Source organism: Rhinoderma darwinii, chromosome 2 (assembly GCF_050947455.1).
Source record: "Rhinoderma darwinii isolate aRhiDar2 chromosome 2, aRhiDar2.hap1, whole genome shotgun sequence".
NCBI lineage: Eukaryota > Metazoa > Chordata > Amphibia > Anura > Rhinodermatidae > Rhinoderma > Rhinoderma darwinii.
The window spans coordinates 205,199,119-205,226,873 of record NC_134688.1 but is presented as its reverse complement, the minus strand read 5'-3'; positions in this window follow the sequence as shown (position 1 = coordinate 205,226,873).

The following is a 27,755-nucleotide window of genomic DNA, read 5'->3' as shown; positions in this document are numbered from 1 at the left end:
GGGCAATATGTACACAGGGCATTGTAACTGGCGCAACCTACAGGGGGCATTGTGACTGGCACTATCTACAGGTGGCATTGTGACTGGCGCTATCTACAGGGGCATTATCTACAGTGACATTGTGAGTGGCGCTATCTACAGGGGGCATTGTGAGTGGTGCTATCTACAGAGGGCATTGTGACTGGCGCTATTTACTGGAGGCAGTGTGACTGGCGCTATCTACAGGGGGCTTTGTGACTCACGCTATCTACAGGGGGCATTGTGAGTGTGTGTGTGTGTGTGTGTGGTGTTTTACTTTACAGGGTTTGACACAATTTAATTAATGGGGAAGAGTATCGTTCTATTATATTGAGGGGCACAGTGTGTAGTACTATTGTATTCAGGGGCACCTTGTGTGATAGTATTATATTTAGGGGCGTAGTGTGTGGCAGCATATACGCCCTGTGTAATCATAGCCTAATACAAATTATTTTTAACTGGTGACATTTAGGCTGGGTTCACATGGTGCGTTTTTAGCATGCTTTTTTTGTTTTGTTAGATAAAATCCCATCAACCAAAACTAAAAAAAAACAAACATGCTTAAATTACAACAAAAATGCACCATGTGAACCCAGCCTCTGGCTAGGGCAACACTGAAACTTTTTGTAGTACTAGTTATTGTTTTGAACTATTGAGTGACAGCTGCGGTACACAAGATTTAATGCAACTTAACCCCTTCCCGCCGCAGCCCTTTTCCAGATTTTCATTTTTGTTTTTTCCTCCCCACCTTCCAAAAGCCATAACGTCTTTATTTTTCTATCGATATAGTACTATGAGGGCTTGATTTTTGCGAGCGTGTTCAGTCCATGATATACGGACCGCATGTCGGCCGCATTTCCCAGACCGAACACACTGCAGGGAGCCGGGCTCCTAGCATCATAGTTATCTATGACTCTAGGTGTCACTGGCTCGCTGCGGGACAACTGTCCCGTATTGAAAACATGATTACAGTACGGGACAGTTGACCCGCAGCGAGGCAGTGACTCCTAGAGTCATAAATAACTATGATGCTATGAGCCCGGCTCCCTGCAGTATGTTCAGTCTGGGAAATGCGGCAGACATACGGACCGTATATCACGGACTGAACACGCTCGTGTGAATCCATTCTTAGTGTAGCCCTGGCCTTACTCACTTAGAAAACTAGGCAGACATGTAGAAAGAACATTAGGTATTATGTGTAGTCAATACCTTAGTTTATTTCCCTTTTTGGTTAGAATATTCGCTTTTCAGTACTGAAGGTATTCTCTTCAAAAAGAAAGCAGACGTTGTGGGATACATATAAATAGTTGGGATGTTGTTTTGTAAGGACTTTCAGATGAAGGAAAGTTAATAGAATGCAAGAATGAGTGCCACAAATTGTTTACTAATTGAAACGGATCCATTGGGAAAGTTCCAGAGATAGAATAGCTCAAACCTTTAAAGAAAGCCTTAGAAGGAAATAGTGAATTTTTACATTCCTTTACATTGGGATTTTTTAATTTTGTTTAAACTGTGGGATTATATTTATTTTAAATTACATTTTCTTAAAATACTACTTTTACATGGAACTTACATTAGTTTAACGTGTTTTATTCTTACCTGTGAAGACAAAACACATTAATTATTAATACAGGTCTCGAGTTGTGGGCTAAGAATTATATCTACAGTAAGTGGCTATGTACAGTTTATGTTTAAGCAATGATTAAGAACCCTAGAGGTTCGAAACGCGTAAGCGTGGTCCCGGGATTTTCATTTTAATTGTTCTGTTTTTTTTTAAATGACCGAATAAAGGCAGTTTTTTTTTTTTTTACCAGAGTGCTGGATACACCATTTTTTGGTCCTCTTTCATTGCCTATGTACAGTTTATGCTTACCTGCTAGTCTGTATGAGGAAATCTAAAATCCATTTAATTGCTTAACACAGGTGTAACCCTTTCAACGTCGAGACAATTTTTACACCTTTGGCAGAGAAAAATAAAAACCTAAATTAGAAAATAAAAAAAATCATATTAAACCAGCATTGGACATTGTGAAAATGGCAACCATCACATTAAACTCATGGGCACCATCATGCAATTTAGCAGCAAAGCATCATGTTTTGTAAAAAAAAAACGCATACAAATTCATGTTGGTGGATAAAAGTCTGAGCCAAGCAGAGCCTGAGATGCACAAAACTTCCTGTAATTAAAATTTCAAGATGTGCAGAGTTTGTCTATATGCACATATTTTCACAAAATCACCAGAACTGAATGTACTAAAAATCTCTGCAATCCAGATGAAATATTTGAAATGACAAATGGCTTGATGAGTTGCAGGGAGTGATTAGATAAGAAACTTCTCATCTTTTTACCCCTTTAGGAGGAAAAAAGACCCCCTCCTAAATGGTTAATAAATTTTGATGGTGTGGTTTAAGAGCCCACCAACCGGGCTTGAAATTGGCAGTTCTCAGTATAATTATAAAGAGGAAAAAAATATATAGATCCGGAGCTTGTAAATATAAAATATAACTTTTACTATATTTCTTTTAAAATTCCAAGTACAGACATACATAAAATGGTTTCCATATATGCCATGTGTTCATACAAAGTCATCAGTCATATGCCTTGTGTAGATTATGAACCTAACATTTCTTTCTGAAGTCTTTTCATAAAAATAGACAGCATAGTATGCACCCAAGTGCAGGCTACACAGATGTATTAATTATTCCCAAGGAGAGGGGTTCACATATATAACGCTAATATAGTTGGCTATTTTAATCATACATTATGAGGGTCGCTGCCCTCCCTACCCGTTCAGATGCAGGATGGTCTATGGTTTAAGAGGATCGGGGAACCTCTCTCCGTCATGAATTCCTCCCGACGCGTTTCCTCGTGGCCAGGCTATTCCTCAGGGGAGATAGGCCAGAACCTACCTGACGTCGGAAACAGGCGCCGGCTTTTGAAACATAAACAACATGGGTAACTGATTCCTTGCCACTGCAAGCAGTTCCCACCCTCTAACTAAAACGACAGCTACAAGTAGCCTTTGGAACTTGGGTAAAACTGGTTCTGGCCTATCTCCCCTGAGGAATCGCCTGGTCACGAGGAAACGCGTCGGGAGGAATTCATGATGGAGAGAGGTTCCCCGATCCCCTTAAACCATAGACCATCCTGCATCTGAACGGGTATGGAGGGCAGCGACTCTCATAATGTATGATTAAAATAGCCAACTACATTAGCGTTATATATGTGAACCCCTCTCCTTGGGAATAATTAATACATCTGTGTAGCCTGCACTTGGGTGCATACTATGCGGTCTATTTTTATGAAAAGACTTCAGAAAGAAATGTTACGTTCATAATCTACACAAGGCATATGACTGATGACTTTGTATGAACACATGGCATATATGGAATCCATTTTATGTATGTCTGTACCTTGAATTTTAAAAGAAACATAGTAAAAGTTATATTTTATATTTACAAGCTCTGGAGCTATATATTTTTTCCCCTCCTAAATGGGACATATTCTATCCAATTGGTAAGGGGGGGATAACATGAAGAAAAATTCCTGTATTATCCCGCTGGGGTCATTTCAAGGCTGTACAGAGGGAGAGAGGCTTCCACGTGTAAGCACAGGCCCACCACAAGCTCACCAGGATGTCCATTCTGTGCTGTGATGTCTCCATGCACTCCATCAGTCCAAAAATTAAATTATCAATTAACTGCCCGATGTATGCTTAAGAAATTAACCAAAGTAAAGCATACACATGAGATAGCTCCTGACTTCACCATAAACATGCACGCTTGGCTCGTTCGAGTATACATATACATTTTAAGGCCCTTTTCACACTGTGTTTTGCAGTGTTAATCTGAGGAATCTGTTAGACTGATTTCTTGACGTATACCACGTACATATATGTTGTTAATGTCGCCCATAGGCTCCATGTTAAAAAAATTATACCGCTCGGAATATGTTTTTTTACTAGAGGCCTGTAAATAGAATAGCGAAGTCTACAGCGCTGCAGAAAAATTGTATACTGACGTATTCCAAGCCGCTATTTTGGCTTCCGACGAGTTAATGGGGCTCTCTGGATAAATCTAACATATGGCCAGGATTTTTCCAAGGGCATATAGCAAACAGGATCTGCAGACGTAGTGTGAAAGTAGCCTACTAGGAGGAAAGGACTAAGCAGCTGCTAGACACCACTACCAGGGAAGCAAAGGATTGGGCATTTTGAAATCCAACATGCCTAATCCTTATTTCCCCTTCAACATCTTCCACCAGGGAATAGTCAGCAGCCTCTATTAGATCATAAAATGATCCTGACAAAATCGACTATGGTATAATGTGTATGGCCAGCTTTAGAGAGATAATAAAATGGTATCTTGATGTCAATTTTTATGGTCTCTAACCTGTGGCTCTCCAGCTGTTTTGAAATTACAAATCCGAGCTTGCCCTTACAGCCACAGGCCTTTTAACAATGTCCTATAGGGCCTGTTCACATCAGCATTGTCTTTCCATTGAGGGGTTCCGCCTGAGCTTTCCGTCGAGTTAACCCCTCAACGGAAAGGCAAACAGACACCTTAGCTTCCGATGGCATCACCATTGATCTCAATGGTGACAGAAACTTTGCTAATGTTTTTTGTTTGTCACCGTTGTGACAAGGTTCCGTTGTTTTGACGGAATCTATAGCGCAGTCGACAGCCTAAAGAGAACCTGTCTCTCCATTTTTCACTAGAAAAAAAACCTAGTTTAGTTCTTTACATTTTATTAATTGCTCTATAGGCGATGTCTAAGCCCCCAAATCTTTTTCTTATGCAAGAATGAGAAAGGAAATACCAAGGAAATCTGACATTTCTGTAGACATTAACAAGGTCAATGGCACAAATTAGTATTGAGTATTGATCTAAAAATTTTGCAGTTACTTTTTCTTGCTATTTTTCAAATTAATATCATTACATTTTTTTCATGAAACAATCGTTTATGCCGAGATAATAGACATTGTAATATTAACTTTTTTAAGAAAAATGCCGCTTTCTTTACTTAACAGAGACCTCTTTTTTCCTTATACTGTACCTGACTATTGCTCTGTTCAAATACTCTGCACTCACTGAAAAGCAATGTCAACTATTTGGCATTAAAAGTCCAAGGAGCTTTCACTCTCACTAAGGAATCAGATTACACAAAGCATAACTGTAGAGAGACTGTTTGAGAAAGAGGTAGGGTGAAGGGAGAAGGAGCCTTCCTACACACACAGTTCACCTCCTCTGTGGGACGAGGGAGACAGGGAATCTTTGTACTGACTGCCATATCTCATGGAGGAGAAGATGATTGTACACAGTATTGGGTTTGGGAGAACATGGGGGCGTACTCAGGACATTTATCAGAATCCTCTAATAATACTTCTTTAGTATGTGAGCGGTGAGGACAGGCTTGTGTTACCATCCATTCAGGAATGTTGTGACATAATTTACAGATGAAAAACTGGACTTCTTTTATTTCTCAATTGAGGCAAAAAGCTTCGTGATTACTCCTAAAACTGCGGTACAAGTACCATTTGGCGGTTACTCTCACATACAGTTGGTACAGTTTCTTGAACAGCAATGTATGGAATTTGGTTGAGGTCTAGTCGTTACGCTGTGCTCCAAGATGCCTGTCGGCTCTTGCCCGAACCTATGTACCACAATGGATCTAAGGAAGATGACCCTCTACCACAGCATACCCCATTTAGACATTTAATCGCAGGGCCAATCTAGTTACTTGTATAAGGAACCCCTGGCGTCTCCAGGGATGTCCACAGCTGCTAAGCCAAAGCTTATTTACAGAATCCACCGGACCACGGCAACGCATGCTTTATAGCATGCACACCGCTCACAATTTATACAGAGAACGGTTTCTTTTTACACAGTCCAAGTCCACAGTCCATAAATTGGGATACCACCTCTTTAAGACTACCACTTTAGTTCATAATGCAGTTCAATTTATCAGTAACAAGTATTTACACTCCTTGATTCTGGTCTACTGGCTTCCTTGCAAACAGATTATCAGGCTCATCAGCCTCTGCGTCTTTCTCTCTCTCAATCTCCAAGTGGCCAATCTCAGGACATCTAGTTCCAGGACCCGTCTCACCCTCTCAGCCTCACCATCCTCACACGATGGTTTCATGAGCTCCGCTCCTCCTCAGGTTTCCTTCACTTTTCCCTCATTCCACCGGAGTGCTTTTTGGTGGTTTGTTAAGCTCAGACCTCCGCTCAATTTCTCAGCAGGTTTCACTGTCTCTCAAGCGCTTACTGCGCAAACACTTCCAGCTTTGACTTCTTTACTGGAGCCAGCAATCTGGGGCCTATACTCTCCTGACAGAGCTACACAGATTCCCCACGAACACCATGTGATGTCAGACCCTCTCACTCACTTCCGACATCTCAACTCTTCCTATATTCTATGGTATAGAGACATTTAGTGGCAGCGTATTATACTGCAGGCACTCACAATGCAATTGATAACATTTAGTGAGTGTTGAGAACTATACAACACAGTAATAAACAGTGCAACGTCATTACATACAGTGTTTTTCAATACAAACATAACAATATAGTTTGTAAGGGGGTAAATATGCAGCTTAACCTGCATCCTCTACAAAGGTATAAAATTGTTACCTCTCCCTCCTCTTCATATACACACAGACACCATATCTGCATGGAGCTGTCAGCAGCTTTCAACTGATGGCCCCTGCATACAGCTGATCGGCAGGAGCCCCAAGAGTTGGATCCCAACCAAACAGATATTGATAACCTATTCTGAGGACAGGCCACCAATTTTATTTTACCGTTCAACTCTTTTAACATACCAAAGGAGGGGCATAGCTATGGGGGGCAGGTGGGGCATGTGCCCTGGGTGCAAATTAGAGGGGGACGCCAGGGCCGACCAGTCCATGAGGGCGGCCTGCTGCTTCTCTGAGGGGTCGACAGCGCCACTGAAACCAGCCACCGCCACCGCCTCCTGCACTATAATTGTACCTGCGTCTATAGGACACAGGTACAATTAGAAGCAATGAATGGCCAGGTACATTCCGTGACCGGCCACTCAGCGCCTTTCTAGGAGTGAAGCGGCGCGATACTTTGCGCCGCTTGCGTCGTTGAAAGGCGCTGATTGACAGGGAATGTCATTCTGCCCTGCCAATCAGCGCCTTTCATAGACGCAAGCGGCGCGATCACGTCATCACGCTGCCTGCGTCATTCAACCCCAGGAGACCTGTGCAGAAGAGAGCAGGTCTCCATTGCTGCTAGACGGTGCGGGATTTGGGATTAAGGTAAATTTGTATAGTTTGTTTTTTTATCCTAATAAAAAAGTGTGTGCCATTATCTACGGGGGGTGGCTTTATCTACGGCGGCTGGCTTTTTCTACAGAGGGGGCTTTATCTACAGGGGGCTTTATCTATGGGGGGCTCTATCTACAGGGGGGCTATATACTGGGGTGGGCTATATGTGGAGCACTATATACAGGGATGGGTTATATGTGGAGCACTATAGACAGGGATGGCCTATATCTACAGGTGGCTATATACAGGGGTGGGCTATCTGTGGAGCACTATATAAAGGGGTGGGCTATATGTGGAGCACTATATACAGGGGTGGGATATATCTACAGGGGGGCTATATACAGGGGTGGGCTATCTGTGGAGCACTATATACAGGGGTGGGTTATATGTGGGACACTATATACAGGGGTGGGCTATATGGGGGGCACTATCTACAGGGGGCTCTATGGGGGCACTATCTACAGGGGGCACAGTGTGTGTGTGGTGCTATTATAATTAGAGGTGCAGTGTATGGCGCTATTATATTTAGGGCGTAGTGTGTAGTATAATGAGAACTTTATCTTTGTTTATAGGTGTGGAAATGTTTGAAAAGTGAGAAGCTGAAGACATCTGATTGGCAAACTGCAGAAATGGTCTGTGACTGGGAGAAGTCATCATAGAGGTCTGGACCGGATGGAGAAAAAAAAACAGAATCACAGACGTCACCGGTGAGTCACTTAATGTAAATGTTTATTCTGCCTCTAATCAATACTGTAGTCACTGTATGATCTGCTTCGAGATAATGGGTGGTATGATTATGATTTGATTGTTTTTTGTGAAACAGCAACTCCCAGCATATCCTTACCATTGTTCGGGCCATGCTGGAAGCTGGAAACAATTAAGTGCAAAGCTATACGGCAGGGGTTGCACTAAATTGAGCTGTATTTCTGCTGGTGTTGTATATATGTACTGAGCTTGGTTCTGGTACTATATATATATATGTACTGAGCTTGGTTCTGGGGCTGTATTTATGTACTGAGCTTGGTTCTGGAGCTGTATTTATGTACTAAGCTTTGTTCTGGTGCTGAATATATGTACAGAGCTTGGTTCTGGAGCTGTATATATGTATTGAGCTTGATATGATGCTGTATTTATATGCTGAGCTTTGTTCTGGTGCTGTATATATGTACTGAGCTTGGTTCTAGTGCCGCATTTATGTACTGAGCTTTGATCCGGTGCTGTATTTATGTACTGAGCTTGGTTCTGCTGTATATATGTACTGAGCTTGGTTCTGGTGATGTATATATGTACTGAGCTTGGTTCTGGTAATGTATATATATATATTGAACTTGTTCTGTTAGTGTATATATGTCAAAGCTTGGTTCTAGTGCTGTATTTATGTACTGAGCTCGGTTCTGGTATTGTATATATGTATTGAGCTTGGCTCTCGTGCTGTATATATGTAATTATCTTGGTTCTGGAGCTGTATTTATATAATGAGCTTGGGTCTGTTACTGCATATATGTAATGAGCTGGGTTCTGGTGCTGTATATATGTAATGAGTTTTGTTCTGGTGCTAAATATATGTACAGAGCTTGGTGCTGGAGCTGTATTTATGTATTGAGCTTTGTTCTGATGCTGTATTTATGTAATGAGCTTTGTTCTGGTGCTGTATATATGTAATGAGCTTTGTTCTGGTATTGTGTATAGAAATATATTGCTTGTAAAATTTACAAATGTTTTTATGCTCGAGTTACATAAAAACAATGTGGAAAATAAATGACACATCATTGATTGGTAGAGAAAACAAACATGGCGAGGGGGAAGGAGATGTTGGGAAAGAGGTTGGGGTGGTGCCAAACTGAATCTTTGCCCTGGGTGCTGGAGAACCTAGCTACGCCTCTGACCAAAGTATGTTATTAGTTACATGCTGTGCAGACAACCATAGCAACAGCAAAGCATGCATTATTGGTGATCAGGTGAAAGCACAGGACTAGTGGCAGAACAATTCCTCATTACAGATTGGTTTTGCGGGCTCAATACTGCATACAGCAGTACTGAGCTGATCACCAGCTGTCAGTCATCACACAGCCGGGATGAGAACAACCCCCACCCCCAACAGACTTCTAAATAACATTTTGTAGAAGTATTGGGGGAAATAAAGATGCAAATCTCCCCAGCCAAATAACTTACACAGTGGCTTTATGCCTTGTTGGAAGCAGAATCATGGCTTCTATATAATGATTAGTATTTGTTTTTACAAGCATGTGCCTGGAGCTTCTCTTTAAAAAAAAAAAAAAATTAGATTTGTACTTTTGGGTCCAGGGTAAATAAAACTATAAACCTGCCCAATAAGCTAACATTGGTTTGAGCAGGAAATATAAGAACCTCAGATATCAAAAATATTTTACAGTCTTTAAAATTATTTAGAACAGGCAAATGTGAATGTTTACCATGCGATTCAATGATGTATTTGTCAGCAAAAGTTTTCATTTCTAAAAATGGTAAGGCAATGATAACATAATCACTTTACTTCATGACAGCTTTGTGATTATTGCCAACTATAAATCTATTAGCCCTTATTGCAGCAGTGACAATGCCAGAACATCTCAAACTTATTAAAATTATCCTTCATTGCTGAGTTCCAAAGTACACAAATTAATTATGCTAATTTATACAGTGAACATTTTTATTCAAATATTTAATTTGTTTCAGTCATTCATATTATATATAGTGCATTACATGCTAAATATTCCTATCCATAACATCCAAATCTTTATCCAAATAGTTTGTTTGGAACAGCCATTTAACAAAAGACTCAAACTGATGACAGTTATAATGTTTAATATTTACAATCCTGTCCCTTTCCTTAGGATATTTCTTAAAGGCAAGAAATATGACGCCACACAGATCTTTTTAATGTTTATACCTTTTAACCTGATTCACACAAGCAGTGGCGTAACTACCGCTGTAACGGCCGTTACGGGGCCCGCGTCTTGAGAGGGATCGTGCCGCCTGCCGACACAGCCCCCCCCCCCACGCCCGGTGATGCCGCTTGCAGCCGTTATGGGCCCCGCTCCACCCGGCCCACAACATTCACGGGCCGGGCAGCACGGGCCCCCTCATGCCCGGTGGCATCGCTGGCACCGGAGGGGGCCCCAGTGCTAGCGACAGCCACATTCACTTATAACTGCATCCTTTGGATGTAGATATAAATGAATATTATAGGCTGCTGGCCACATTAGGCCTGCAGCCTATAAGGCGCTGGGAAGACTTTCAGCGCAGTTTAGCGTGATGAAGTCACTGCATCAGATTGGTCTGCGCATGTGTCCTGACCGGTCATGAGGACAGGGCAAGTTAAGTACAATATATTTTTTTGGGGGGGGCTGTGTGCCACTATATACATGGGGTGGAGCAGGTTGACACTATATACAAGGGGGTAGCAGGGTGGCACTATATACAAGGGGGGGTGCAGGGTGGCACTATATACGGGTGTAGCCATCTTTCACTTGATTCTGATAACTTGCTGCAGCGTGATATCACACAACAAAAGCCATTGAAAAGTAATTGAAAAAGCCAAGATAAGGGATCTAGCCATTGTTATTTAATGCGTTAAAAGTCAAGGTAAAGACAGCTACATCTGTACAAGGGGGGAGCAGGGTGACATTATATACAAGGGAGGGGAGCAGGGTGGCACTATACAAGGTGGAGCAGGGTGGCACTATATACAGGGGGAGCAGGGTGGTATTATATATAAGGGGGGAGCAGGGTGGCACTATACACAATGGTGGGGAGCAGTGTGGCACTATATACAAGGCGGGAGAGCAGGGTGGCACTATAAACAAGGGGGGAGCAGGGTGGCACTATATACAAGGCAGGGGCGTAGCTAGGGGGGGGCAGGCGGGGCACGTTCCCCGGGCGCAGCTCAGTGGGGGGCGCCAGCGCCACCGCCTCCTGCACTATAATTGTACCTGTGCCCGGCCATTCAGCGCCTTTCCACGAATTAAGCGACTGGTACCTTTTGTACCAGTGACGGTTCCGTCGATGAAAGACGCTGATTGACAGGGAAAGTCATCCTGCCCAGCCAATCAGCGCCTTTCATAGACGCTGTGTTCAACCCCCTGGAGACCTGGGCAGAAGAGAGCAGGTCTCCATGGCTGCCGGACGGCGTGGGAGCGGGAATAAGGTGAGTTTAAATAGTTTTTTTCGAAATTGTAATAGAAGTGTGTGGCTGTATCTGCGGGGGGGGACTTTGTCTACACGGGGGGGCCTTTATCTACGGGGGGTGTCTATCTACAGGGGGACTATATATACAGGGGTGGGCTATATACAGGGGTGGGCTATATCTACAGGGGTGGGCTATATCTACGGGGGGGGCCTTTATCTATGGGGGGGGGGTCTATCTACAGGGGGACTATATCTACAGTGGGGGCTATAGCTACAGGGGGTGGGCTATATACAGGGGGACTATATCTACAGGGGGGCTATATACTGGGGTGGGCTATCTATGGAGCACCATATACAGGGGTGGGCTATAGCTACAGGGGGGCTATATAGTATATAGCCTGCTGTAGATATAGCCCACCCCAGTATATGGTGCTCCATAGATAGCCCACCCCAGTATATAGCCCCCCTGTAGATATAGCCCACCCCTGTATATAGCCCACCCCTGTATATAGCCCAGCCCTGTATATATAGCCCACCCCTGTAGATATAGCCCACCCCTGTAGATATAGCCCACCCCTGTAGATATAGCCCACCCCTGTAGATATAGTCGCCCTGTGTATAGCCCAGCCCTGTAGATATAGTCCCCCTGTATATAGCCCAGCCCTGTAGATATAGCCCACCCCTGTAGATATAGCCCACCCCTGTAGATATAGCCCACCCCTGTAGATATAGCCCACCCCTGTAGATATAGTCGCCCTGTGTATAGCCCAGCCCTGTGTATAGCCCAGCTCTGTGTATAGCCCAGCCCTGTAGATATGGTCCCCCTGTAGATATGGTCCCCCTGAAGATAGCCCACCCCTGTATATAGTCCCCCTGTAGATATAGTCCCCCTGTAGATATAGCCCACCCCTGTATATAGTCCCCCTGTAGATATAGCCCACGCCTGTATATAGTATCCCACAAATAGCTCCCCCTATAGTGCTCCACAGAAAGCCCACCCCTGTATATAGCCCCCTTGTACATATAGTCCACCCCTGTATATAGTTCTCCACAGATAGCCCACGCTTGTATATAGTATATACAGGGGTGGGCTATCTAGTAAAGCACTATATACAGGGGTGGACTATATGTACAAGGGGGGTTATATACAGGGGTGGGCTATCTGAAACACTATATACAGGGGTGGACTATATGTGGAGCACTATATACAGGGGTGGGCTATATCTACAGGGGGGCTACATACATGGTTGGACTATCTGTAGAGCACTACAGGGGGAGTTATTTGTGGGACACTATATACAGGGGTGGTCTATATGGGGGCACTATCTACATGGGCTCTATGGCAGCCTCTATCTACAGGGGGCTCTATGGCAGGCACTATCTAGAGGGGGCACAGTGTGTGTGTGTGTGTGTGTGTGTGTGTGTGTGTGTGTGTGACACGGTGTATGGTGCTATTATAATTAGAGGTGCAGTGTATGGCGCTATTATATTTAGGGGCGTAGTGTGTGGTATAATGATAACTTTATATTTATTTATAGGTGCAGAAATGTTGGAAAAGTGAGAAGCTGAAGACATCTGAGCGGCAAACTTCAGAAATGGGCTGTGACCGGGAGAAGCCACCATAGAGGTCTGGACCAGATGGAGAAAAAGAACTAGAATCTGAGACGTCACCGGTGAGTCACTTAATGTAAATGTTTATTTTGCCTCTAATCAGTAATGTAGTCACTATATGATCTGCAGCGAGATGATGGGTGGTATGATTATGATAGGATTTATTTTTTGTGAAACAGCATCTCCCAGCATATCCTTATCATTGTTTGGGCCATGCTGGGAGCTGTAGTTTTACGCCGTACACACCTATACGGCAGGGGTTGCACTAAATTGAGCTGTATTTGTGCTGGTGTTGTATATATGTAGTGAGCTTGCTTCTGGGGCTGTATAAATGTACTGAGCTTGGTTCTGGTGTTGTGTATAGAACCATATTGCTTGTAAAATGTACAAATGTTTTATGCTCGCGGTACATAAAAATAAATGACACGTCGATTGGTAGAGAAAACAAACACGGCGAGGGGGAAGGAGATGTTGGGGGGGGGGGGCGCCAAACTGAATCTTTGCCCCGGGTGCTGGAGAACCTAGCTACGCCTCTGTACAAGGGGGAGCAGGGTGGCACTGTATACAAGGGAGGAGCAGGGTGGTACTATAAACAAGGGGGAGCAGGGTGGCACTATATACAAGGGGGAGCAAGGTGGCACAATATACAAGGGGGTACATTTATATAATAAATTATAACACGTGATCACCACAAGAACATGGAGGTATGGAAATATTACCAGTCAGCTGCTACTCTACTGCAAAGAAGTAGCTCTATTATGTTTGGGCTGCTGTTCAGCAAATAGAAAAATTATAAAATTGTTCATAAAGGAGTCTGAAAGACTAAATGCCATAAATAAAACGTATAATTACAACAGGAACTTCCTTTTTTATTTTTCTCCAGATTTTCTCTTTGAATAGTGTAACGCTGCAGGGAAAGCATATTTTGTATTCACATAAATCAATACTGTAAAAATTGAATTGTTTTATCCATGCAAATTCTGTGTGGAGCTACTGCCACTAGGTGTCTCCCTTCCTGTAATCTGCTATCCACCCCCTGTTTAAAGTAAAGTCTGTCCCTGGTTACAGAGCAGAATTGACGGATTGCAGAAAGTATGGTGTATCTCTTCACAGCCGGCCCATGGAAGTCTATGGAGAGAGGAGGGTACAGCAGCACCAAAGGGAAGTCACTGTGGTGTTCCCGATGCACACTGTCGGCGACAAGGTGTGCATCGGGAACTGGGAGATGAGCTGTCCCCCACAGCTGACACTCCAGTGTTACCGATCAGCAGCTCATCGCCGCTGATTTCGGCAATTAACCCCGTTAAATGTGGTGCTCGATTGCGATCATCACATTTAGGGGGTTTGTAGCACATCAGCAGCCCCCATGCAATGGTGGGGGCTGCTGATGCTTGTGATGGCATCCGGAGGCCAGGCAACGGCCTCCAGGTCTGCCATGTATGGAAGCCTATGAGGACCAGCCGCTGGCTGGTCCTCGTAGATTTACTGTCAGAGTGACTGTGACGTCACACTGACAATTGGAATACATTACACTACCTAGGTAGTGTAATGTATTCTAGCAGCTATCAGAGCTGCAGGTAAAAAAAATAAAGTGTAAAAGGTAAAAAAAAGTTAATAAAAATGTTTTATAAAAGTGTAAAAATAAGTTTTTGTTTTCCTATAATAAGTCATTTATTATAGGAAAAAAATGAAAACGTTAAAAAAGTACACATATTTGGTATCACCGTGTTCGTAACGACCCAATCTATGAAACTATAATGTTATTTTTTCCGCACGGTGAACGCCGCAAACAAAATAAATTGTAAACTATGTCAACATCGCTATTTTTTGGTCACCACCCCTCCCAAGATATAGAATAAAAAGTGATCAAAAAGTCGTATTTCCCCCAAAATAGTACCAATAAAAACTACAACCCATCCCGCAAAAAACAAGACCTCCCACAGCTTTTTTGACGAAAAAATAAAAAAGTTACGTCTCAGAAAATAAATTATTTTATAGAAACGTAATTTTATTGTACAAACGCTGCAAAACGTAAAACAAACTATACACATATGGTATCGCCGTAATCGTACCGACCTGCAGAATAAAGTAAAACATTATTTATTGCGCACGGTGAACTCTGTAAGAAATAAAGAATTTAAAGCGCCAAAATCGCAGTTTTTTGGTCACCTTAGCTCTAAAAAAGATCCTGTGGGGTCAAAATGCTCATGATGTTTCCAAAATAGGGTCACTTTTGGGGGGTTTCCACTGTTTTGGTCCCTCCGAGGCATTGCAAACCTGACATGGCACTGAAAACCAATCCAGCAAAATCTGCGCTACAAAATCCAAAAGGCGCTCCTTCCCTCCTGAGCCCTGTTTATGACCACATATGGGGTATTTCCGTAATCGGGAGAAATTGCTTTACAAATGTTGGGGTGCTTTTTCTCCTTTATGCCTTGTAAAAATGAAAAAATTCTAAATTTCCACAGAAAAATAGGTGATTTTCATCTTCACAGACTAATTCCACTAAATTCTCCCAAAAAAACTGTGGGGGTCAAAATGCTAACTATACCCATAGAAAAATGCCTTGAGGGGTGTAGTTTCCAAAATGGGGTCACTTTTGGGGGGTTTCGACTGTTTAGGTACCACAAGACCTCTTCAAACCTGACATGGTGCCTAAAATATATTCCTAAAAAAAGGAGGCCCCAAGATCTACTAGGTGCTTCTTTGCTTCTGAGGCCTGTGTTTCAGTCCATTAGGACACTAGGGCCACATGTGGGATATTTCTAAAAACGGCAGAATCTGGGCAATAAATATTGAGTTGCATTTCTCTGGTAAAACCTTCTGTGTTACAGATTTTTTTTATTACAAATGAATTTTGGCCAAAAAAAATGAAATTTGTAAATTTCACTTCTACTTTGCCTTAATTCCTGTGAAACGCCTAAAGGGTTAAAATACTTTCTGAATGTGGTTTTGAATACCTTGAGGGGAGCAGTTTCTAATATAGAAGGCCCTCAAAGCCACTTCAGAACTGAACTGGTCCCTGAAAAAATGGCCTATTGAAATTTTCTTGAAAATATGAGAAATCGCTGCTAAAGTTCTAAGCCTCGTAACGTCCTAGAAAAATAAAAGGACGTGAAAAAAAACCGATGCAAATATAAAGTAGACATATGGGGGATGTTAACTAGTAACTATTTTGTGTGGTATTACTATCTGTTTTACAAGCAAATACATTTAAATTTAGAAAAATGCAAATCTTTGCACATTTTTGCTAAAATTTGACGTTTTTCACAAATAAATATTGAATTTATCGACCAAATGTTTTCACTAACATAAAGTACAATATGTCACAAGAAAGCAATCTCAGAATCGCTTGGATAGGCAAAAGCATTCCGTATTTACCACATAAAGTGACACATATCAGATTTGAAAAAAATCATCTGTGTCTACAAGGCCAAAACAGGCTGTGTCCTAAAGGGGTTAATTGTGACACACATCATGTAGTTTATATCATTGCATGTGTTTCCTGCAACCTCAAATCTATAGGCTGTACCACAAGAAAACTTAAAACACGTATAGCAGAACATATATCAGACATACTCAAAAAATCTCTTAAAACATCTGGGGCGGCCAAACACTTTATTGATACACACCATAGTTCCCTGGATGATTTTTCTTTCTATGGCATTAAATTGGTTAATAAACCTGCCAGAGGAGGTGACTGGAAAATACAACTCTTCAACAGGAAAACCTTTTGGATTCTCCAAATTAATACTCGATATCCCAAAGGGTTAAACTGGAGAGGAGATTTCTTATATCTATACTAATTCAATCTGGCCTTTATATAGAAAAATTTCTTCTCTCTTCAAAGTTATTGTTCATATTTTTTTCATAAACATATTTTTTCAAAATATTATTCTAATAAGCAGATAAATACAAAAATTACTTATATCGGTAGAGGCAAAAAATTCTATGGGGCCACAATCTATATGTGAATTCTCACACAAGCAATACACCATTTATAAGTCTAGTAGTCTACATATGCTATGGTTTTCTACTCTTGACGCTTCAATTTGCACTTCAATTTGCGTTCAGTTTGCATCTATTTAAGATCTGTGCAAATATGGTCCAACATATTTCCTATTATCCCTACAAATTTTTCGTTGATACTATATTGTTGTATTAATTATGTCTAAACTCTCACATTTTGTTGCGTAGAGCCGCTTTATCTGATCTGTCAATATGGTGTTTGACCTTTTATGCTACATATATGTTATTTCTGCTCATTCACCTGTCTTGTTTAATTTGGATTGATATCCAAATTCCATTGGCATTTTTCCTATGTCCTTTAAGAAATGGGTCGCTTGTCATATTATAATGCAAAAGTGTTTGATATTTACGTTTATATACTTGTATATTCACAATAATATTGTTGTAGAATAATACATTTCTTCCAAAACCGGTAATGGCATTCTCTCTAGTCAGATATGTCAAGATGGGCTGTTGTTGATTTTAAAACACCTGTGCTCATTTTGTTACCTTAAGCTATGAGTAAGAACACTTTGTTCGAAGCGCGTTAGCGGTAACACACCATCCCTGCGTTCTCCTGGATTTTTAATTCTATGATAAAATAAAGCTCTTTTTAACATAAATTTGAAATGTGGATGTGCTGAGGATTCTTCTTTAGGCCTCATGCACACGACTGCAGCGGACTGTCAGTCGCGAGCCGCCCACAAATCACGGGCTGTGCACATGGCTAGGGCCATTATTATAATAAGACATGCCCGTTCTTTCTACGGTCCACGATCCGGGGCCATGCACGGACCGTGGAAACCACGGTCTTGTGCATGGCCCCATAGGAATGAATGGGGCCGCAATTCTCCCGTGGATTTTCGGGGGAATTGCGGCTGCAAAAGCATGTTCGTGTGCATGGGGCCTTATACTTTTCTACATTGGATTCCTTGTCTGCCTACAAGCCCCCCTTCCGACTGCACTCCTATGAGGAACTACAAATCTCAGGACAAACATTTTGGTGAGCACACCGGTGGCTTCTGCTGCTGATATTTTTTCTACATATATACAGCGCCAGAACAAATACAGCTCTATTTAGTGCAACCCCTACCGTATAGGTTTGTACGGCGAAAAACTACATCTCCCAGCATGGCCCGAACAATGGTAAGGATATGCTGGGAGATGCTGTTTCACAAAAAAAAAATCATATCATAATCAAACCACCCTTCATCTTGCCGCAGATCATACAGTGACTACATTACTGATTAGAGGCAGAATAAACATTTACATTAACTGACTCACTGGTAATGTCTCAGATTATTTTTCTCTTTTCTCCTCCCTCCGATCCAGACCTCTATGATGATTTCTGCCAGCCACAGCCCATTTCTGCAGTTTTCTGCTCAGATGTCTTCAGCTTCTCGCTTTTAAAACTTTTCTGCACCTATAAGCGAAGATAAAGTTCTCAACTCCCCTAAATATAAAAGCACCATACACTGCACCCCTAAGTATAATAGCACCATGCACTCTGTCCCTGATTATAATAGCACCATACACTGTGTCCCTGATTATAATAGCACCATACACTGTGTCCCTGATTATAATAGCACCATACACGGCACATCTAATAATAATAGCGCCATACACTGTGTCCCACACACTCACACACACACACACACACACACACATACACACACCATGCCCGCTGTACATAGTGCCCCCATAGCCTCCCTGTAGATAGTTCCCTACATAGAAGTCCCTGTAGATAGTGCCCCACATACAGGCCCCACAATCCCCCCTCCCCTTGTATATACTGCCACACAGCAATCCCCCCTCCCCATGTATATACTGCTACACAGCAATCCCCCCTCCCCTTGTATATATTGCCACACAGCAATCCCCCCTCCCCTTGTACATACTGCTACACAGAAATCCCCCTCTCCTTGTATATACTGTCACACAGCAATCCCCCTCCCATTGTATATACTGTCACACAGCAATCCCCCTCCCCTTGTATATAGTGCTACACAGCAATCCCCCCTTGTATATAGTGCTACATAGCCCCCCTCTCCCCATGTATATACTGCCACACAGCCCCCACCCCTTATATATACTGCCACACAGCAATCCCCCCTCCCCTTGTATATAGTGCTGCACAGCAATCCCCCTTGTACATAGTGCTACACGGCCCCCTCCCCTTGTATATACTGCTACACAGCCCCCACTTCCCCTTATATATAGTGCTACACAGCAACCCCCCCTGTATATTACCACACAGCAATCCCCCCCTGTATATTACCACACAGAAATCCACCCCCCTGTATATTACCACACAGCCCCTCAAAAAATAAAAGATTGTATTTACCTTGCCCTGCTCCCGCGACGGACGGAGCACTACACTGCCTCTTGGGCAGGACGCATGCGGAGACCAGCTTGCGCAGGGAGTCTACCCAGTGCCTTATAGGCTGCAGGCCTAACGTGGCCTACAGTCTATAGTATTCATTTATATCTGCGTCCCGAGGACTCAGATACAAGTGAATTTGGCTGTCGCTAGGACCGGAGCCACCTCCGCTGCTTGCGACTCCACTGCATCCACCTGTGGAAGGTGCGTGGCCGCACAGCCGCACACCTTATAGTGAACACTGGATCCATGTCAGCGGGCATCACGGGCCCCCTCATCCTGCAGGCCCCGTAGCAGCCGCTACAGCGGTAGTTACGCCACTGCACCCATTAAATTCTACAGACTTTATAGAGTGTTGAAGTATTAGTGATCCTCTAGTGTAAATATACTGACACTGTGTGATATTGTAATGAAATAGTCTTTTGTCGCCAGTAATAATATTACAACAGATATTTATAACTAGAAAACGCATGCAGATTTATGGTGCTTTTAAACATTTTGAACAATGCATGGTAAAGTGAATCGCTGTGTAGGATTGTAGTATCCCACGACATGCTTTTGTTTCAGTTCCTGAACCATCTGCATAGAGATTTTATATTCACAACACATTCCATATGCATATGCCTGATTCAGATTTAAGCCACACAGGGTCCAATACAGAATATCTACTTATACAAGCAATGTTATATGTCTTCATATTTAACTCCTTAATGACCAAGTCTGTTTGGGCCTTAGGCCTCATGCACATGAACTTGCTTTTGCGGCCACAATTCCCCCGAAAATCCACGGGAGAATTGTGGCCCCATTAATTTCTATGGGGCCATGCACACAACCGTAGTTTTTATGGTCCATGCCCGCACCGCAGAAAGAACGGACATGTCTTATTACGGCCGTGTTCTGCGGTCCAGGCTCATTGAAAATAATGACCACGGCCATGTTCATGGCCCGCGATTTGCGGGCAGCTCGTGGCTGACAGTCCCCTGCCGGCCGACCCGAAAATCACGGCCGTGCACATGGCTACGGTCGTGTGCATGAGCCCTTAATGATTCAGTAAATTTTTTCGTTTTTGCCTCTCCACATTTTGCCAGCATTTTTTTATTGATGCAGCTGTATAAGTCCTTGTTTTATGTGGAAGGAATTGTAGTTTTTTAAGTTCCATTTGGGGGTACATATAAATTAGTCTGCATTTTTTTATTATGTAATATAAGCGAAGCAAAGTTTTTTTTATATTGAATAATCACAGTTATTGTTTCTTTGCTAACTTTTTTTATTCTTGTATGAGATTTTTTACTAAAAAAAATGTAATGCAATTAAGGGAGACTTCTTTATTTTAAACTTACTGGGAGAAATCCATCAAATGTGGTGCAAAGCAAAAGTGGAATAGTTGCCCATGTCAACCAATCAGATTGCTACTATCATTTTCCAAAGGGCCTTTAAAAAATTACGACGACGCGTAAAATGACTGCCTCGGCAAAGAAGTGCAGGACACTTCTTTGCAACGTAATTTGAGCCGTTCTTCATTGAAGTCAATGAAGAGCAGCTCAAGATTTACGAGCGTCAAAGACGCCTCACATAATGCGAGGAGGAGCTTTTACGTCTGAAACGAGGCAGCTGTTTTCTCCTGAAAACAGTCTGTCTTTTCAGACGTAAAAGCCACTTCTCGTGTGCACATACCCTTATAATTCATGCTTCAAAATGTTTCTCAATTGTTAGTGTTAGGCGACACCGTTGTAGCATTTACTTTTCTATGGTCTGAAAACAATGAATTTTTATTGAAGCAAAAAATGTACACAAAAAATAATAAGTCTTGTCAGATTTGGGACAAATCCTTAGGGGTAGTTCGCTTGGCGTTTTATGTCTGGACAAAAAAAATCAGCCTCAAAATTCCTTCAGTAATTTTGAGGCAGATTTTGAAATGCTAGCGTTTTTTTAAGCTTTTTTTTTTCCCCGCATTTTTTGCAGCATTTTTTTTAGCCATATGAATCTAATGCAAAAAAACACGGTCAAAAACTGCAGCAAAAGATACTCCAAATGAGTGCAGCAGGATTTTTCTGCCTCCCATTAATTTTAGTGTAAGGTAAGAGGCAAAACCCACTCAAACAAAGAGCTTTTTTTTTCATGATGGTGGGTGATTTGGGGAATTTATTGGCGGTGATGACGAAGCGGTTTCCACATCTAAATACGCTCCAAAAATGCCTTGTGAAATACCCCTTACATCTAAACCAGCTTATGCAAAGCTCCATTGATACGAATGACATTTTGTTTAAAATGTTGTGTCAAAGAAGGGGTTGGGGTATTCCAGATATTTGAAACTAAAGTGTGATCTAAACAAACAAACCCAACCAACTGAAGATTACTTTTGGGTCTATTTCCCCTTTAACTTATTTATTAACTTAGTTGATGAACTTTCTGAATGAAAACCAGAAACGCTGCTATAGAGCATAATTGTAAAGACTATTTCCCCTGTAAAGTATCAAAAAGTTACTTGGAAAAACAGGTCACTGAGTAAGGGTGTATTCCCATGTCGCGGTCATAGCGCAATTTGACTGAAATGTGTAAATATACCCTTTCTGACTTATGTGAGATATATTTTAATATCTTTTCGTCTGGATTCACACGAACGTGGCGTTTTTGAGGATGCAAAAACGTGGCGTTTTGCGCGCGCAAAAACCACTTGATAGCTCCGTGTGTCATCCGTGTATGATGCGCGGCTGCGTGATTTTCGCGCAGCCGCTATCATAGAGATGAGTCTAGTCGACGTCAGTCACTGTCCAGGGTGCTGAAAGAGTTAACTGATCGGCAGTAACTCTTTCAGCACCCTCGACAGTGAATGCCGATCACAATATCGAGAAACCTGTTAAAAAAAAAGAAAAAGTTCATACTTACCGAGAGCTTCCCTCCCGGCCGTTGCCTTGGTGACGCGTCCTTGGTGACGCGCCTCTCTTGACATCTGGCCCCACCTCCCTGGATGATGCCACAGTCCATGTGACCGCTGCAGCCTGTGCTTGGCCTGTGATTGGCTGGAGCTCTCACTTGGACTGAATTGTCATCCCGGGAGGTCAGACTGGAGGAAGAAGCAGGGAGTTATCGGTAAGTCAGAACTTCTTTTTTTTTTACACGTTCATGTATATTGGGATCGGAAGTCACTGTCCAGGGTGCTGAACCAGTTTAACTCTTTCAGCACCCTGGACAGTGACTATTTCCTGACGTCACGTACCGGAAATTTTTTTGCCGGGTTCGGCCAAAACTAGTTCGGCCGAACCCGGTGAAGTTCGGTTTGGTTGTCCGGGTTCGCTCATCTCAAAGACACTCCGTTTGGATGTTTGTAAACAGAAAAGCATGTGGTGCTTTTCTGTTTACATTCATCCTTTTGACAGCTCTTGCGCAAATCACGCAGTTTGCACGGAAGTGCTTCCGTGCGGCATGCGTGGTTTTCACGCACCCATTGACTTCAATGGGTGCGTGATGCGTGCAAAACGGCGAAAGAACGGACATGTCGTGACTTTTTTTCAGCGGACTCACGCTGATGAAAAATCACGGACATGTCTGCACGGCCCCATAGACACATAGGTCCGTGCAACGTGCGCGCAAAATACGCGCGTTGCACGGACGTTTTTCCCGTTCGTCTGAATAAAGCCTTCAGCTGTTTACTTGTTATCTTGTTCTTCTACACTGGTACCAATTGTGGGTGATTTCCACGTATGAAGCTCCTGTCCTGAGAGCACCGAGGCTGGATGAAGCTATATTTTGTCAGCTATTTTCCCTTCTTCATCCTGTTCCTGACGCCTATGTAGCCGCTCTCAGTGGCAGTATTTTAAGAACATCATATTCCAGTACTGCAATAAGTGTGCCCACACCAGTAAAATACATGTAACAACATATTAATGTCCCTATAAACATCAGTTGCCCTGCTAAATGGTGTGTACGTTTGCTGTTATTTGGGTTCTCCAGTTTAATGAAAAGTTATACAACTTTCTAATATATATGATGTCTTTTATTTCCTCTAAATTTTCAAGCTTACTGCAAGTTGTCAGTGTATGGAAACTTTTTTGTTTACATTCAGAGTACGATCCTTTTCTACTAGCCTGGCGCCGATACCATAAAACTCTGCATCTTTTATCCTACCTTTATCTACTATCCCAGTTTGTCATAATCTGGATGGTAACAGGTGCTCCAACATAAAGAAACAATTTATGCAAAGTCTCAGCAGTACAACATTGGTGTCTTCCTGTCTGTATATTTATGTGAATTGCCTTCAGGAGTAAAAGCTCAGGTTTCAACAGTCAAAGTATAGAAAACACTGTCAAAATAAGGAAGATTGACACAGAAAATGTTTCCTTACCCTGTGGTTATGATGCATTGGAACATGACCAAGAACGTTTTCAACCATTTAGTTCCCTTAAGGCCACAAAGAACATGTTTATACAAAAAGGAAATGTCTTATATTATTTTAAATCAACAAACACAATAACTAGAATGTCAAAATGAGAAGTTCATAGTCCAAAATGTTGTCACTCTCAAATATATAGACAGTAGGTCATGTGCTATGCAAAGAAGCCATGTAGAGTTACAATGTAAGAAGTGAAGTCAGAAGAGGGGAGAATCTAGGCAGGCGCAGAAACAAATGAGTAAAGGTTCCCATAAAGAGTAGGGGGTGGTTGGGGGTTCCAACCATCGAAATATTTTTCCATCATAAGAAAATCTTGGAGCTTGGATTGCTCAAGATCAATGGTGATCAATGCTGAATTTCAACTCAGTCGACCAGTATTCCCCTGCAGATCAGTTGACTTGACATCGGATGGCACCCGTAGATACGAATAGTGTTAGTACAGCAAATAGACATTTCATGTGTATTTCACTTGGCTAGACAGTGGGGAGATGTATTAAAACTAGTCCATAGGAAAGTAGATTTGCCTTTTAATAGGCCTCTAAAAATTGGACCTGATTGTTAAGGGCAACTGCTCCACTTTTCCTCTGCAGCGGTTTTGATAAATCTCACCAAATGGGAGAAGTGGCAGCTTGTTGTTTACCTGCTGATTGATAAGCGACTGATACTAATGCAATTAATAGTATTTTTTCTGTTTTTTTTTTATACATTTTATATAGAATATTACTATACATACATGGTATGACACCTGCATGTGTCATGACGGTTGAGATACAGTATATACTATTGAAGTGTGGGATTTTAATTTTATAAATTGCTTTTAAATGTTTGATTCTATTATATTTGCAATGCTATGGAGTAATTTTGTTATGTGATTCTTGTTTAGCGCTGGACTTCAGATTTAAAGTCCATATTCACATGCTATACTGGGACATATGAACGTTATACAGGGGTCCCTTGCTTGGGACGCCCACTATTAGACAGAGTGAAGAGCCACTCCATAGACCAGCTCTTACTGTGGAGGACTTGGCATTACTATGGATGCCCATTGACTTCAATGGACGCTGTGTAATACTACAATGCGTGGCGGCTGGAAGTTTTCCCCAGTGATCACAGGTGATCTGATGAACTGAAATTAAACTAATGGTCACTGAATAATAAATTTTTTCATATAAGTTGAACATTTTTGTATTGAAGGCAGTGAAACTTGAACATTTACCAACATGTTTGTAGACCATACCAACAAACATCTGATACTTTGGTTGATAGAAAATAATTGCTTGTACCATACACAATAAGTCTCCATTCATTCAGCAAAGCCATGTACAGGAGACTGTACGTCAGCACATGGCATCACATGGAGTCTCCTCTCTCCATGTGCCGCCACACCATGTTCCGTGGAATACAGTTTGTCGCACATACAAAAAATTATTTGTTTTTGGCTAACCTGTTTGCAAGATATCTCTGACGACGCTGAAATCTGAGTTTAGGAAGGAATTTACATTCTCATAATAAAGCCCTTTTAGTGACAGCGAACTACGAAGCCTTACAAGAAAGTAAATTGGATATAAACTTATAAAAACGTTTTCCTCATACAATAATAATTACAGCTAATAAACTTATGCAGTTAACCCACGTTTAATATTCTTAAGCCTTCAACATTAATGTTAAATGCTATGCATACCCTTGGAATGGGTTTTTTCTTTTTTTTTTCTTTTTTTAGAATAAATCTATCAGTGTCTTTTGTGCAACTTTCTAAATACTTTTTATTAAAAATTATTTTTACTTTTTGAGATACAGTTGCTTTGTATTCTGTATACAGAGCAGCTGTATCTTGCGCTGAGACCTGAATCCATCTGGTAAGTGACACTGACGGGTTCAGTGTCAGCGGGTCCTGCAGGTCTCAGATAAAGGATCCACCAGTTATCGATCAGTTATAAGTTATGAACTTCTATGTAATCGGTAAGAGCTCGATCCTGCGTGTTGACCTGCTGACACTAAACCAGTCAGTGCAACTTACCTGATGGATACAGGTTTTAGCGCTAGATGGACATATATATATATATATATATATATATGTATATATAAACACAGTCCAATGGTAGATGAACACAGCACTCCAATGGTTTCCAAAAAATCAGGCCATGTGCTCGTTACCTGGGGGTGAATCAATTCCCCAATAGAATAGAGAAAAACACATAGACCACAGCAACGGCACCAGGACTTCAGAGTAGATGAAAGCAAAAAGTGGATTTATTCACCTCAATACAGCAACGTTTCGGTTCAACAGGAACCTTTCTCAAGCCATAACAAACTAAACAAAGTGTCAGGTATTTATAGGAAGAGTATACATAAATTGGCAATCACACAATTAAATGCATAATACCATCAAAACATATACATACAAATGTGTCAGTTATATAAAAAGACATATAAAACATGTGCATAGTTCTCCCACTGTAAAGCATATAAATATCATGAAATACATACAACAGTGTAGTGGTAGACAAACAAAGTGCTATGATTAGGGGCAATTATGGATGATTGGAAGCAGGCAGAGACTCATTAAATCTAAGTAGAAGTGTACTTACTGTACAGACGTTTATCCATGCCGAGAATAGGGAATTGCGCCCGACACACACGTGTGTCAACTGCGCATGTCCCAAGATGGCGCCCAAACCGGATATTAAGTCCGGTGGAACGCATCTGGCAATAAATCCCCACTGCGCATGCGCCACATCGGAACATGCGTTCCACCTCTATTGCGCATGCGCCAGCTGGGATTTATAAAAAACGCAGAGCAGAGATTGCTTAGTATTAAGAACAAGACTATTATTTGTCATGATACACATGATATTGTGGATTATCAGGTTCAACCCCCACAAAGTTATATGGGTTTTGAACCAAATTTCCACACATCGGGAGATTTGGATAAAGGGAGCTGAAAGGACACTACTGATAGTGTACTCTGGCACCCCCTACTGATAGAAACAAAAAATTGTATGTCATAATGGATCACTGTTGTTAACTATGGTCACCAATGGGGCAAAAAAATGAAGATATCGTGCTATAAGGAAGGTTAGCACTCAAACAGGAATAAAACACATTCCCACGTGAGTGTCACCTTCAAGGAGAAACGCATCTGTCTGAATGAGACAGTATGCGTTAAATATTAATGCTGTGCCCACATTTTGAAAAAAATAATAAGACATAGATACAAATACCCAAAATGCAGATACGAACGTCCACAGTATAAGGACCAAAAATCCAAATATATAATTCTCCACGACCCATGTTATTTTTAATAAGCTATCTCATATGGCTCAGTACATATATATAAAATCCAAACATGAATTTGTCGTTTTTGTAAATAGAAACAAGAAGACTTCTGCCGCTTTCCAATATCTCTCAAAAAATTGCTTGACATGTGATTGTGTATCTGAAATATACAAGAAGGAAATACACAATGTATATGAAATATAAAAACAAATTTAAAAATGCATGTTAAAAAGAGGTCAAAATAGGACCTCAAAAAACATACATCAAGAACATACAATTACACCTTTGGGGACGTCAACCAATCATATCTCTATCGATCTTAGGGAGAGAATAGATGGCCCATCCTTATATATGTGGACCACAAGGATATTCTATATTCAATCCCTTAGGAGACATGGTCTCTAATTTAAAGATCCACTCAAGCTCTTTTCTTTTAAGCATCCGGCCCCTATCACCGCCACGTCTCAGCTGAGGCACAGAGTCAATGACTCTGAATCTCAACTGTGACAGGCTGTGTCCCTTCTCAACAAAGTGTCTTGACACTGGTAAATCCTGCCTTTTAGTCTTGATGTTTGATCTATGGTTTCTCAACCTGAGACGTACCTCTGTAGTGGTTTCACCCACATAG